The sequence below is a fragment of the Hyperolius riggenbachi genome, chromosome 6 (genome assembly GCF_040937935.1).
Source record: "Hyperolius riggenbachi isolate aHypRig1 chromosome 6, aHypRig1.pri, whole genome shotgun sequence".
Taxonomy (NCBI): domain Eukaryota; kingdom Metazoa; phylum Chordata; class Amphibia; order Anura; family Hyperoliidae; genus Hyperolius; species Hyperolius riggenbachi.
Window position 1 is genome coordinate 216,845,470 of NC_090651.1, and position 13,946 is coordinate 216,859,415.

Below are 13,946 nucleotides of genomic sequence, written 5' to 3' on the forward strand. Positions count from 1 at the left end.
CTTGCTGACAGATACCAAAATCAGAAATCGTGTAATTATTAATCAGTGATGGAGGCACTTGATTTGAATGACACTGAGAATTTGGTTTACAGTTTTTGTTAATAGCCAGTATGATCCAGCAAACGGGTAAAACTCGGTTGTGCACTTGTAGTTACTCACAGAAACTGCTTTGGAAACTTTTTAGAATATATCCAACAGTCCTAGATTTCAAAACCTTGCTCAAGATTCATGTGTAATACTGCAATTGCAACTCACCTTTCATCAAAATTTACCAGTATCTGATACAACTTGGGATAGTTGCTACTTTTTGCCACCCAATGTCAGATTACATTCAACTGCTGTCCACCGATTTTCAAACTGAGTAAATTAGGGTCTGTTTGTATCTAGCTCTCTAGGTGGTTCACAGTTGCTTCTCTTGCACTATCCCCATTCCCTCCTTCTCTGACTGATTACCACTGGAAATTTAGAAGAAATATGCAAGGAATGATAGCATTCCATGCCCTTGTATTAGCAACATTTGAATGTATACAGTAATTGTACAAATGCATCATATGAGGTGGTTTACTCTTCTCCCCCCCCCCCCCCAAAACTTTCAGTAAGCTCCTCCCTGTCCCCAACAGCCTCAACAGCATTACTCTTTTCTCTTTTGACCCTCAATAAGCTCCACTCTCTCTGCTCACACACCACCTTGCTTCCTCAGTAGCCTCACTGTCTACCCCCATGCCCCAGCAACTGTCTTTGTTGTCACTCATTCCACAGCACCCTTAAACCAGCCCTCACTCCTTTCCCTCAGACCCTCAATAAAGATGCACACCGGCACAGTAACTGTTGCCCTTTATGATCATGCAACAACAACGTTTATATAGCATGAGTGCTATACAAACATGCTTCTTGGCAATATCAGAGAAGCATGTACTAAGGTGAGGAGGGACAACAGCACATAACCAAGGAGGTTGGTATTTTAAAAACATAATGGGGAATATTCAGTAAATAGCGGTACATTTGGTATGTGCTACTTGCGTTACTTTTGCTGGTTGTGTATTAGCATAGCCTAAGTAATGTGCCTGTTGCGGCTGCAACACATGCTACGCAACTGGCATAAATAATGGTACAATTTGCATGTGTTTTATGCACATGGCAATTTTACCTTTATTTAGTGAATGTGCCCCAATGTGCTTGTTTCTCTGTATCCGAAAGGTTGGGACCAATGTCAAGCTTTGCTTAGGGCGCTGTGAAACATAAGGCTGGCCCTGCCCATAGAAGTGAACAGTGCATGGTAGGTTTTGCAGATTCCCCCCCCCCCCTCCCCAAAACAGTTCTCATTTGTGTTCCCATCTCTGTTTTTCTGTGGGTTTAATGCTTAATTTTTATGGGGAAAAAAAGTCATAAAAAACAGTAAATATTTTTGTTCATTAATTTGAGTGATCACAAAATATATATATTTTTTTTATCAAACTTCTGATAATTTTAGCCCTTCACACCACACCTTTGTTTCAATAGTGGGCTGTGACACTTGTGGTGACGTTATAGCAGCAGTTTGTCACCTCTGCGGCAGACACTGAAGTAGGAGACAGAAGAGCAATAATTAATGGATAATTTATGGGTAGTATGAAATGAATCTGATGAAAAGCATATAGCCATTCTCCAAAAGAAGTAAAGACGGGAAATGTTTATATCCGCCATTAATTAATCTTTCTAAAGCCGCCAAGTGCATCAATATGTCATTAAAAATATCACCGTCTAAACAGTGAGCGGAATGGCTTTAACAGTTAAAATAATACAATGTTGCATATTTACTGTGCTGTATATTTTAACAGCCAGTCGTGTTCATAGCGCTGCTCAACGGCGATAATGAAAGCAGCGATAATTATACTGCAGTGTTTGTGAGTGCGCATCCATCATAACTGCTACCTCTGAATCATTTCCCCCTAATCCCCTGCTGCTACCATGTAGTCACATAGCTGTCCTGCAGGAGGATGAACCTGATAAACCATCAGGACTTCTACCTCTGTATTTATTACCACCATCCTACAAGAGAATAAAGACAGCAGAAAAGGGACAACCGTGACACTTCAACAGCATTACGCCCTTGCAGGATAGTCATGGGACTACACAGCACCTGTTCTTTGTTTCCAACAATGGATTTATTAGCACTAATAAAGATTGCATATAAGAGTTTGCATGAAAGTAAATCTGTGAGGGTTGGTGGTGGTTGGGTGTGGGGGACACAAATACTAACCTCAGGAGGGGGAACAGGAACAAGGACCACTGAAGTGCGGCTGTACAGCACCTGCGCTGTAGCACAGCCACAGACCCTCTTGCAGAGTGCTAACACCTGCGCAGTAGCATGGAACTGATCTGGCTTGGCTTTTTCTGCCAAAGCCTGAGCAGCTCCATGCGAATGCACATGCGTGAGACGTGAACAAGCGGTTCTGTGGAGGGGATATGGCTGGAATCGTCCAGAGGTGGAAGATGGGGCAAGCCTCTGAATCATCCGGAGGTTTCTCTCTAATGAGGTAAGTACTCACACTGAGCACTTTTATCCCTACAGGTTTTCTTTAAATTTTCACATCATTGCCCATCTCTAGAAGGTGCAGGAGCACTGTGAAGTCAGAATTGCTGATCTTTAGACAGTGTTAATGAGATTCTAATAATTAAATTATTAGAATTGGAGATGGGCCGATTTTCGGTTCGCGAACCTTCGCGGAAGGTTTGGTTCGCGGAAAAGTTCAATGGGGATGCGAACTTTGAAAAATAGAAAAAAATTATGCTGGCCACAAAAGTGATGGAAAATATGTTTCAAGGGGTCTAACACCTGGAGGGGGGCATGGCGGAGTGGGATACATGCCCAAAGTCCCGGGGAAAAATCTGGATGTGATGCAAAGCAGCGTTTTAAGGGCAGAAATCATATTGAATGCTAAATTGCAGGCCTAAAGTGCATGTGTATACATCAATCAGGGAGTGTAATTACAGTTCTGCTTCACACTGACACACCAAACTCACTGTGTAATGCACCGCAAACCGATGTTAGCGTAGTGACTGCCTTCCTGGACTGGTGCGCACCGTGGCAAGAGTGCAGGCCGTGGCAGTTTTCAAGCCCATATGGTCGCCGGGCTGTGGTAGCTCAATGATAGAACAGTGACTGTCCAGCTGATCAAATTTGGTCTGACCACAATGAAGCAACAATCTTATTATCTTCTTGTATGTAGGTAGGCATAGGTAGGAGTCCCAGTATAGGTAGGTAGGCATAGGTAGGAGTCCCAGTATAGGTAGGTAGGTGCCTCAGTAGTTAGCTAGGCATAGGTAGGAGTCCCAGTATAGGTAGGTAGGAATAGGTAGGTGTCCCAGTAGTTAGCTAGGCATAGGTAGGAGTCCCAGTATAGGTAGGTAGGAGTCCCAGTATAGGTAGGTAGGAGTCCCAGTATAGGTAGGTAGGCTAGGTAGGTGTCCCAGTAGTTAGCTACGTATAGGTAGGAGACCCAGTATAGGTAGGTAGGCATAGGTAGGTATCCCAGTAGTTAGCTAGGCATAGGTAGGAGTCCCAGTATAGGTAGGTAGGAGTCCCAGTATAGGTAGGTAGGCATAAGTAGGTGTCCCAGTAGTTAGCTAGGCATAGGTAGGAGACGTAGGCATAGGTAGGAGTCCCAGTATAGGTAGGTAGGCATAGGTAGGAGTCCCAGTATAGGTAGGTAGGTGCCTCAGTAGTTAGGCACAGGTAGGAGTCCCAGTATAGGTAGGTAGGTGTCCCAGTAGTTAGCTAGGCATAGGTAGGAGTCCCAGTATAGGTAGGTAGGCATAGGTAGGAGTCCCAGTATAGGTAGGTAGGAATCCCAGTATAGGTAGGTAGGCATAGGTAGGTGTCCCAGTAGTTAGCTAGGCATAGGTAGGAGTCCCAGCATAGGTAGGAGTCCCAGTATAGGTAGGTAGGCATAGGTAGGTGTCCCAGTAGATAGCTAGGTATAGGTAGGAGACCCAGTATAGGTAGGTAGGAGTCCCAGTATAGGTAGGTAGGTGTCTTAGTTAGCTAGGCATAGGTAGGAGACCCAATATAGGTAGGTAGGTGTCCCAGTAGTTAGCTTGGCATAGGTAGGAGACCCAGTATAGGTAGGTAGGCATAGGTAGGTCCCCTTGTATAGGTAGGTAGGTAGATGTCCCTGTGTAGGTAAGTAGGTGCCCCAGTAGTTAGGTAGGCATAGGTAGGTGTCCCAGTATAGATAGTTAGGCAGGGCCTGGCTGGCACAGTAATAACAATTACCAAGGTCCAGCTGCAACAGATAGGGCTGTATAATGTCAGTGCCAGTGAGCAACACACACACAAAAAAAAAACACATCAGGAGAACATTAGCTCTCAAAAGAGCTGTTGAGGGGTGCTATTTTAGCAATAACAATCAGCCAGGAGCAAGCCAAGAGCCTAACTACTCTTTCCCTAGGAGAAAAAATCTGCAGCAGCTCTCCCTAGTCTGTCTATTTGCAGCAGGCAGACGAGTGACTGTAATGGCCGCCGGAGGCTGCCTTATATAAGGGGGGGTGGGGCTCCAGGGCTTAGTGTTGCCTGAATGGCTACAATGTGCCTGCTGACTGTGTAGCAGAGTGTCAAAGTTGACCCTCATAGTGCATTATGGGGCGAATCAAACTTCTGCAAAAGTTCGCCTGATCCAGGCGAATGCGAACCACCAACGTTCGCCTGGAACCGTTCGCCAGGCAAACCGTTCGGCCCATCTCTAATTAGAATCAGTTGCACTTCCTGCTGATTTTGACTGTCCCAATTTGCATGAAAGCCAGAATTATTAAGACCTTACTGATTATCTCTAAGGCCTCTTTCACTTGAGAAGCCGTGAATTCACCTCCTGTCAGTTGTTCCTGTGCATTTGATTTTTGCTAGCGCTTGACACGGGGAGTGGAACGGCATTCCCATTGAGTCACATGTGAGACTGGACACAGGGCCGGTTCTAGACTTTTTGTTGCTTGTGAGGATGCTTCCCCCCCCCCCCCCCCCCCCACACTCATCATCATCCACTCCATTCCCCCACAGTCAGGACAGCAGTGCCACCTCCTTCCTTCTGATGTGCAAGTCAAATGAAACACTGCTGCTTTCCTGCCTCCCCCTCCTCACTCACTGTCAGACTCCTCACACATCACAACAAGCTGCTTTTACCCAATGATGATCTCTTCACCTCTCTTGCTCTCCACTCACTTCTCCTCCTACTCTGACTGCATGCTGTAAGTGTAAACACACAGTACAAACATGCCGCCCCTGTAATCTCTGCACCTGATGCAAGTGTTTCACCTTGCTTCGTGAGAGAACCAGCCCTGAATGGACACAGTCATTGTCAGACACGACATTTATTGTTTCTTGCTGCCAGGTGACCACACCGCATGTCAGCGTGGGTTTACAACCACTGCCGTTCCTAAGTATGAAATTGCACCCCAGGTGTGCTTGGTGGCCAGCAGACGGGAGGCTGAACTGCCTGGCAATTGCACAGTTCAGCCGTCCGTGTGAAAGAATCCTTATTCTCGCGCTCATGTCTATCGGTGCCCAGCCAGGGAAGCAGCATTTTTTTAGATCATGGTTAGCAATGGCACCTTTTGCAGTCTTTCTGTATAGGTCTTTATTAATGCCCTGAATGTGAACAATTTTGTTTTTCAATAGTACCCTGATCACAGCATCTGATAAATGTTTCATTTTGGGCCCTACTGGCAATTCTACTGGGATTTCCCTGCTGTTCCATATTTCACAGACCCCTTCCGTGATGCCAAAACCAACTCCTGCACCACAGTGTCAGTTTATTAAACTTTATCTCCTGCTCTCTAGCAGATAATCTGCATATATCAGTAGGAGGAATGAGCTCTAGATATCCCAGAATCCCCAGCATGGTTCAGTCACTGGGGTCCTGGCTTACTGGATAATTAGAAGCAGCTTGGGGATTGCGGCGTTATTTTCGGATGTGTTCTACAGCATTCAGCCAGTTAATAAATCTGAGTATGACAGAGCTGTCATCTATTCCCTTTGTGTCCCGTTTTTCTCCTTCTGGAGCCACTGCATTCTTAAATTGAGATGTTTATCCTTAAATATCACTCGGATGGGGCGAGGGAGGGTGAGATAAGACTCGTCGCAGCCCTTCTATCTCCCCTCATTACTCACCGCTCCTCCCAGCATCCAACCGTCTCCCATATCTGTTTTACATGAAGAAATTATAATAAAAACACAGACAGAGGTGCCATAAACAGGCAGATATTAGGTGCAGAGCGCAGGAGCCGATAAGGCGCTTCTGACAGTCAGAGAGGACCTTTTCCGCTACAATTTACTGTGACATTTCCTTCTGGCATTTCAAATATATCTGAATTTATACACCTCCTCGTCTGCCAGTCATCTTCAGGAATGAGGGTGTGTATTGGCAGTCTGAAAATGGTGGATGGCGGGATGTTTATTGTGCGTTTCTCTGCTTGTTATTCTCTGCATCTCAATGGGAGAAAATTGTTTTATAATGAGTTGCAAAAGATTCAGATCTGCGTTACATGAATGTAAATGATGCGTCTGTAATCCCACTTCAGTTGTCTGCCCTGTATTCTTACATACCCCCTCTGCCCATGAATTTGATGACTACCATGTAGTGCAGGAAAATGGCGCACGGTATAGTAGCTTATAGCTCTTGGGGATGCTTTTCTACCAGTGTTTTTTTTCGATCTGTTTTTCCCTGTATGCACTGCAGTATTGATCGAATTCCCTTTATACACTGCAGTATGGCTAATACAGCTCAGTCTGATAACTGATCCGTTATTAATTGGAAATCTATTGGTTGTTGTGGTCCATGTATTTGATCTTGGCCATATCTTTGAAATAAGCCCAAGAACAGAATGAGTTATTGTCCTACTGGCATTTTACAACAAAACCTGTGGATTTTTTTTTTTTTTTGCTGTACCTGATCACCCTGTAAAGCTGCAAACTGTCTGAAATCGATCAGAGGTAAATCAATCAGATATGGTCAATATGTCATTAGTAGATTCACTCAAAGTGTTTGAATCTGCCTGTAAATTCCACTTGTACTGTATATGGCTGCCTTATTACAAGAGAGACGGTTGTAGTTTTTAACAGATTCGGATATGCATCATGCATCTGTATATTATGTAAGCCATTCTGCCCAAAATTCTACGCCTTCTGAGTATTAGTCTAGGAATAAGAAATCAGCACAACTATAGAGCGAGCTGTGGCTATTCCTGGAGTCCCAGCGCTGGATCAGTGGAGGCAAGGGGGGCAAGGAAGCCTTTGGATTATCCAGATACTTCCCTCTACTGAGAGAAGTACTCATTTAGGGGACTTTTCCCCCCCTTCAGGTATGTGTGTGTGTGTGTGTGTGTGTGTGTGTGTATACATGGCTTAAAGGACAACTGTAGTGAGAAGAATATGGAGGCTGTCATATTTATTTCCTTTTAAACAATACCAGTTGCCTGGCAGCCCTGCTAATCTATTTGGCTGCAGCGGTGTCTAAATCACACCAGAAACGAGCATGCAGCTAATTTTGTCATATCTAACAATGTCAGAAACCACTGATCTGCTGCTTGCTTATACAGGGTCTATGGCTGAAAGTATTAGAGGCAGAGGACTAGCAGAACTGCCCGGGAACTGGTATTGCTATATCCCTCTCACGTCGGTTGTCCTTCAACTCTTCTTGTTTAATCCTTCAATACTTCTCTTCCTATGTGGGGTTACCTTGATCACTTCAGGTTCTGGAATTTTTACCCCTTAAGGTTCCTGACAATTTTGGCATATCAGCTGTCACTATTGATACAGCAATAACTTTATTATCTATGCCATCAAGGTGATGCATACATTGTTTTTTTCAGGACAAACTATGCTTTCTTTCAGTAAACTTTTTCCAAGTATTTTTTTAACTTCACAGGCACTTTATCAAAGAAAATTAGGCGTAACTGCAAAAAAGGACACTTTTTTTCATGGTTACACCTTCCTAATGTTTACATGACAAGTGCCACAGTTGTAAAACACCCTTGAAAATACTTAACTTGGCTCGCCCCGGTTAAAACAATACCATACAAGCCTTATTTCATCATTAGTTGGTCATGGTGCATACCATTATTACTAGTCTGTGCATCTGTAGCGATTTCCACGCAATCACTAGGGGGCACAGTTTGGCGACCACAGTAGTGTATAGGTGCATTGCTAGGCAACAACATTTTGATACATTTATATAGCGTTGGGTCCCGAGCTGTCACCCTCATGATTTAATCTGATTGCTATGGGCGGCAGCCATTACGGGTATCCATGAATCTTAACACGAAGTATACGAGCGACGGGGGTGCACACGTGGAGGCATTCTGCACTGGACGTACCTCGTCCATCCAGGAACACATTGAGGCACAGATCTGGACATACGAGGTATGTCCAAAAAAACAGCAAGAGGTTAAAATTGGTACATACATCCGATTTTGATTAGGCAATTTACCCAGGGCTGTGGAGTCGGTCCAAAAATCCACCGACTCCGACTCCTCAGTTTAGGATTCCACCGACTCCTCGACTCCGACTCCTCTAATTTGCATATTACAATTTTATTGATTAAAAGTATGTAACATGAAATTCGTCTCTTAACTGCCAACGCTTAGGAATTTTACAAGACAACTGAAGTGAGAAGGATATGTAGACTACTATATTTATTCCCTTTAGACTAAAACTAGTCCTTGGTAAGAGTACTTGTAAAAGGTACAAACCGGAACAAAGAACATCTATCAGGCCCTAGGCAATGTAAGTGTGGGGTACATGTAAGAATGATGTGCAGGTACTCTGCAGGGGAATGAGGAGATTCTTCCTCTATTACACATTCTTCATGCACAATCTGAACCAGGTTTATGGGTGACAGACAACACCTCTCTGTTCAATGTGCACAGCATTCTCAGTGGATTCCCTGCAGCTCTGTGGGGGAGTGCATATGTAGAGTATAGTACTACTGTGTAACAAAGTAAACCTGAGACAGATGAAATTAAAGTTTTATACATACCTGGGGCTTCCTCCAGCCGCCTTCAGGATAATCAGTCCCTCGTTGTCCTCCTCCACCACCTGGATCTTCTGCTATGAGTCCAGGTACTTGAGCCAGTTGGGCGTAGTGCACATGCGCACACTCCGCCACCAGGAGCATACTACACCTGCGCAGCACTATTGCGCAGGTGCAGAATGTTCCTGGCTGTGGGAGCGGCATGCGGCCGGACAGCGCTGACCGAAGATCCAGGTGGTGGAGGAGGACAGCAAGGGACTGATTGGCCTGAAGGGGGCTGGAGGAAGCCCCAGGTATGTAGAAAACTTTACTTTTCATCTGTCTCAGGTACCCTTTAATTTGTAGTCGCCAAACCAAATTTTAACAACATATCAAATTATTTGATTTCATCAGCAAAGGGAGTGCATACATTTGCATACATTTGCATACATCAGCATCAGTGCAGAATTATTTCCATCTCATTGACCATCTCTATTAGTGACACGGCTACACATCAGGCTTTATTCTTACAGCATAGATTTTATTTAGTATATATAAGAGATTCCTGTGTACACATCATATATACAGTCACAATCAGATATGTATATCTGACCTTAAAAATACGGGGACTGCTTTATTGAAGCAGCACAAGTAACTAATTTTGATTGGTTTATTTCATTTTTGTGGACTAAGCACAGCTATTACTGTATATATACCGTATATATACATTATTTTTAATGACTGTTATCTGAGAAATAGAACATTTTATCATATTTTCTATTTTAATTACAGTTACAAATTCATTAGGAGTCGGTGCATTTTTTCCCTGCTCCGACTCCGACTCCAGGCACCCAAAATTGCCCGACTCCACGACTCCAACTCCACGACTCCGACTCCACAGCCCTGAATTTACCACATCCATGTAGTATGAGAGCTTACCTACACAATCTATGATCAGTACTTGAACATACGCCCCAGTAGCCAAGGGCAAACCCAGGATTTTCAAGAGGGGAATTCCTGAAAGGTCTCTTCAGCTACGCACAATACAGTATAATAATATGGTGGGACATCATGCTGGGTACACATTTCACATCCGACAGGATCTGACAATGGGATCGATGAGGAGCAGTTTGGATACAGATAATAGTGAGGACAGCCAACATTGCTATTGAAGGGGAAAGTGAAACATTCACACAGCAGGGCACAGGGCTGTGCTCATAACCTGACTCTAAATTCACCAGAGCTGCTCCATGTTCTGTACACACTCTGCTGCTCCATCCAAAGTCAACTGTAGCGGGGAAAGAAAGGGGGCAGTGCTGTGAGCTGCAGGATATCTGCAGATATTCTGGTGTCAACTTGTGCCTGTCCCCAGATAGTGCACCATCTGTAATTCCTAGCAGTAGTAAAATGTTTAAAATCAGTTTAAGAAGGGAGGCAGTGGTGCACTTACCTCCCCAATTAGACTCGAAACGGTCACTTATCAGCAAAAAATCTTTAGTAGTAATGCCGGAATTTGCAACACGTTTCACTGGTCAAAGCCCGCTTTCTCAGACTATAACAGGAGTAGCTGTTCAGTAAATCAAAGCTGGCAAAAGCACCTCGGGCTCAAGAACTTACTGAGAGCTTTTTGGCCTCCAGAGCTTTCTGAGAGTTTTTTAAAAAAACGCTCCCATTGACTTGCATTAAAATTGCGATCGCGGTAAAATCATACCATTTTACTGCGATTTTAATGTAAGTCAATGGGAGCGTTTTTTAAAAAGCTCTCAGAAAGCTCTGGAGGCCAAAAAGTTCTCAGCAAAGAGCTTATAGTCTGTCTGAGCCCTTAGTAAAATGTAACTTAAGCACTCCCAATATCTAACACTATGCTACAACCTACCAATGTGTGTCACTAATCCAACCACTCCTAATGCCTCATATTAAATGATCTAACCCAAATGCAAACCAACCCAATGACAATTCCCAATGCCAAACACAAACCTACTCCACCATAATGCCTAATATTAACCTCCCCCCTCTGAATTCCAAAAACGGATCTACCGGTTCCCAACACCTAACATTAACCTTCTCCCTCCTAATGTCAAACACTAACTTACTTAGTCCTATTGCCTATTACTAACCTATCACATCTCAACACACACCCATGCTTTCTAATTTCTACCACTAACTTGCCCCATTTTGGTGTTTAAAGAGAACCCGAGGTGGGTTTGAAGAATATTATCTGCATACAGAGGCTGGATCTGCCTATACAGCCCAGCCTCTGTTGCTATCCCAAACCCCACTAAGGTCCCCCTGCACTGTGCAATCCCTCATAAATCGCAGCCACGCTGCTGACAAACAGCTTGTCAGAGCTGGCTGTGTTTATCTCTATAGTGTCAGTCTACTGCTCTCCCCGCCTCCTGCAGAACTCCAGTCCCCGCCTGCATCCCTTCCCTCCCTGCTGATTGGAGGGAAGGGACAGGGGCAGGGACCGGAGCTATGCAGGAGGCGGGGGAGCAGCTGAGACTGACACTACAGATGTAAACACAGCCTCACAGCATGGCTGTGATTTATGAGGGATTGCAGAGTGCAGGGGGACCTTAGTGGGGTTTGGGATAGCAACAGAGGCTGGGCTGTATAGGCAGATCCAACCTCTGTATGCAGATAACATTCTTTAAACACACCTCGGGTTCTCTTTAAACACTTAACTTACCCAGTTTATAACAATGACTACGTAACATAACCCCTTACTAAAGTCTAACTCTAATATACTGTCAATATTTAATCCATATCCTGGCCCCGCTTCCTTGCAGTAATAACTTTATTGCACAAGATCACAATTTCTATTCACTAATCTTTTGGGGCAGCCAAAGAGCACTGAATCCTGCGCAATGTCATATGTGCCATGCTGGTGGTTACATAAGGAACATGATTGGAATGTCTCCTCACCATTGGTGGCCGGAAGATTTAAATGTGTTTTGCTTTTTAAGAATTTGCCTGATGTATGTGGAAGGAAAGGCTAAAGGATGTACTTGGAACTAGCAGCTCTTGTTTGGCTTCTATTTATTCTCTGCCTCCATTTTAATAATTCTGTGGATCTGCTGTATGTTGGTGAAGCGGAGGAGTCGCGCACAATTTTCCTCACTGTCTTGAAGGGACAGCAGCATATTAACTATACCGTGCTTTCTTTTAGTTAGAAAATAATGTTCCTCCCTTATCTACCCCACTGAATAGAATTCATTCTGGCTGTGCCTGTCCTGGAGCATCGCTGTGCACTTTCCAGCAGCCGAAGATGTTTATTGTAATTCAGAATCTGACTACAGATTACACTACCAGTAGCCGCACTACTCCCCTCTGGGCTGCACAGCGACACGCAGCTTCACCTGCGCATGTGACAGTCACAATCCTTCCAATCCTATCTGGGATTAAGCCTTTGTGACTTGGAGGCAAAGGCCACAGACACTTACACATGGCACATCCTGCTTACTGAACTTTTCTTGGATTTAGTAGTGCCTGAGTCTTACAAGCATGGAACAACTATGCAGGCAGCATAGCTCCTAACGGTCCCTCTTTTGGAGGGTCAGACCCTCTGTCAATCTTTCTTCCTCATTTCTCCCTCTTTCAGGACTCTTGAATTGATCTATGTAAATATGTTTTTTTCTACTGAAAAAATGTGTTTACGGTAATTGACTCTAAACTTTATTCCCATCCTTTAAATTGATATATTTCCTATTTTTAAATGTTATTATGAAGGAAAATGAACTAGGATAGAAAGGCCAGTGTGGTTTGAATTATAAAACATATATTTTTTTTATGCAATCTTTATACTGTAGTATGCGTGGTTAGAGGTGTGGCAGGGGTGTGGCTTAAGTGTCCCTCTTTCTGATCTCAAAAAGTTGGGAGGTATGCAGCCAGTGTAGTCAGAGCACCAGATTTGTATACCTGCTGTGGGTCAGGGACACAAAGTACGTTATTTAACCCAGTGGCTCTGCATGGTGGTAGAGTTGAGTAAGCATCCTATTGCACTCATTTTTTCCACTTCCTGCAGAGTTAAAAATGTAGCCTCCCGGGTGCCCTGAGTTGGCTAAGGGCTAGTTCACACTACAGGAGTTTTTTTTCTAAACACTTTAAAAGCTCTTGCTAATGTAATTTTGTTTGTGTGTTCTCACTTGAGCGATGTGGTTTTATAAAAAAAAAACATAGCATTGCATTAGCAAGAGTTTTTCAAATCGCAAGCACTTAATGGATACCTTAGTCCTTATTAAAATCTAAAAATGACGCCTGTGTGTGTGTGGAGCGGTGCACATGAGCTTACCGCATCTCCCGTGGCACGGCGTCTGCCTCTGTTTGCCACTATGCCTTCCGATGTCCTTGGAATGGTCAGCAAACTTTGCCCCAGAAATACTGTGCTGCCCATGAGCTGTATGCCATCTTAGGGTGGCTTACAGCTCATGTGCAGCACAGCATTTCCTGGACAAAGGTTGCCAACCACTCCAAGGACAACGGAAGGCATAGCAGGCGAATGGAGACAGACGCCGTGCCACGGGAGGTGCAGTAAGCCTATGCACACCAACAGAGCTGGGACAAGGTCCTCCAGCACCCAAGGCTGAGACACCAAAGTGCGCCCCTCCATCCCTCCCACCCCAGCTGTCACACACTGATTGCTATTAGACTAAGAGGGCCACAGGGCCCAAAACGTCCCCAACACCTTAATATCTAGTTATCTGGCTTGCAGTCACTGCTATGTATCCTTTTCTTATTTCTTTCTGCTTCAAACACAATTAGGAATGACAGCTGAATGAATTGTGCGCCCCCTCCTACACTGCGCCCTGAGGCTGGAGCCTCTCCAGCCTATGCCTCGGCCCAGCCCTGCACACCAACACCCACACCCTACACCCCTTCATGCTTTAAAAAGCTCTTACAGTTTGAACCAGCCCTGACTTGCCTTGTCCTTGATGGTAACAAGAAAGGGTTATAGTTTACAGTAAC

The 13,946-nt window shown here is 44.4% G+C and overlaps 1 protein-coding gene across 3 annotated transcripts in view; it reads left to right on the plus strand.

Annotated features, from left to right (window-relative positions):
* The window catches only part of NTM (neurotrimin), a 1,373,850-nt gene that overhangs the window by 710,844 nt on the left and 649,060 nt on the right, over positions 1-13,946 (plus strand). The gene's annotated exons all lie outside the window — the stretch shown is intronic.